We start from the raw sequence: 2,166 nt of genomic DNA, 5'->3' as shown, positions 1-2,166 counted from the left end.
AGCCGCACGCTCCCTGCGCCCTCTGCCGCCCAGGCTCTCAATCCCAGGGCGGCGGGCGGGGCCAGCGAGAGCCACGCCCCCGCCCCTCAGCCGACGCCGCTGCCCCCCCGCCCAGCCGCTCCGAGGTGGCAGGGGGACTGCCCTGAGCCTGGCTGAGCGGTCGTGGGGTCGCGCGAATAGTGGGATCCCTGGGCGCCTCCGGAGAAAGGCAGGACGCTCCGTTCCCCGCCCGCCTTCTCCTCCTCCCCGCGACTCAAGGCTGGCCAGGGGCAGCTCTCCCCGCCGCCCGGTGTGAGCTGCCGTCTAGGAGGCAGGAGTTGGGATCCTAGACTCCGAGGGCTAGAAGGGACTTCGAAGATCCTCTAGTCCAGCCCCCTGCTCAAGCAGGAGACCCCACCCAATTCCCCACAAATGGCTGCCTTCTGTCTTCTTGGAAACCTCCTGGGATGGAGACCCCGCAACTTCTGGAGGGAAGCTGGTGAATTGTTCTCCCTGTCAGGAAAGTCCTCCGTAGTTCTAGGCTGCTTCTTCCCTGGATTGGCTTCTCTCCATTGCTTCTTGTCCTGCTTTCGGGCGCTTTGGTTAGGTCCCTCTTCTTTGTGGCAGCCCCTCAAATTCGGAAGAGAGCTCTTGTGTCAATCAGGAAAGGAGAGGTATAAATTTCAACCTCCGTATAGTTAAAGAATAAATGTAAAGATTAAAAAAACCATGTTTAAGCAATAAAGGAATGATGGCAAGGTTGTTTATATGTGTACAGGTACACTTAAGCTCCCAACTGCAACAAGGGAATATAGGTCTCTATCTACCACACTCTGCATAAGCAGCCCCAGGATAAAGTCAGCAAACATCAGGCTCCTGAAAGTCCTTCTCACTTCTAAGCTAGCCAGCAACTAATCTGTCCTAACACTTCTGCATATACAGCTCAGAGTTTGACCGGATATTATTCTTTTGCAATATTTTACAAACAGAATATTTAAATGCTGCCCGTGGCCTCAGCGACTTTGAGCAGCTCGCCAAAAAGTGATAGATGAAAGCAAAAAAATATAGAAAACAAACCTTAAAATAGCGAACAGCTCTAACATTAAAACAACCCACCATTTTAAAAGGCTATAAACATTAACTTCTCTCATATTCTAAGATTCCGTTCTATGTGTCTTTATTAAATGTAAGGGCTGCCCAACTCCAGAGGATTCTGGGAGGTTCATATGTTGACAGTAAGAACAATAAAATAAAAAGGAAGTCTTTCGGAGGGAAAATCACAACGCCACAAAAAAAATCTGCCAGGAGCCCAGCATCCGCCCTCCTCTCAGGCCTGAACACAGTCAAATTTCCAGAGACTTTCGGAACATCCTCAGAGTGGCAACTCTGCAGACCCCTGGGAGAAGGCTCCTCTGAGGAGAAGGCCTGGGTCCCAAGCGGCTGCATTGTGGAGCTGGCTGTAGTCCCCCCACCCCTCACTGAACATGCGGGTGTCCAGTGGAGCTGAGTTAGCATCAGTTGGTCTCTCCTAGCCATGCTCTGCAGACAGAGGTCCAACCAAGAGCTTGCCAGAAATATAGATATATAGTTGAATATCAGTATATTGATGATAATTAGCTTCTAAAAGTAAAGGTCTTTCCAAACAACTTCTCACCTGAAAAAGTTGAAATATTATTGGAATTTAATTCAATTCATTTCAAATCAATGCTGCTAAACTGGCCAGGCTTTGTACAGCATGTGCTGCTGTTTGTGGGGATTGGCATGATTCCTTCCTTCCTTCCTTCCTTCCTTCCTTCCTTCCTTCCTTCCTTCCTTCCTTCCTAAAATCAGGGTGGGGAAGGGAAAGATGCTATTCCACAGGGCAGGCACAGCTGCAGAGATCCTATAGGATTTCAGGGCTTAGCAGCTGGAAGATGAAATGAACCAACTGAATTATTTCCCGTTCCTTGTCTGCAAGTAGAAGGGTAACAAGGGGTTGGACTAGAAGACCTCCAAGGACCCTTCCAACCATACGAGTCTATCATTCAGGCTCAGTTTCACAGTTGACTGAAGAAGGCAAGTCCCATCCCTTGCCAGGCTGCGACTCTCCTCCAGACAGTCCCCTAGATGGGATCGGGCACATCCTCTCCACCCCCCCCCCCCCCATCGTCAGCAGCTGAGAGCAAGGGAGAATGTGTGCAGACTTTT

This window comes from Thamnophis elegans, chromosome 13 (genome assembly GCF_009769535.1).
Source record: "Thamnophis elegans isolate rThaEle1 chromosome 13, rThaEle1.pri, whole genome shotgun sequence".
NCBI classification, from domain to species: Eukaryota; Metazoa; Chordata; class Lepidosauria; order Squamata; family Colubridae; genus Thamnophis; species Thamnophis elegans.
This window is presented reverse-complemented; position numbering follows the sequence as displayed.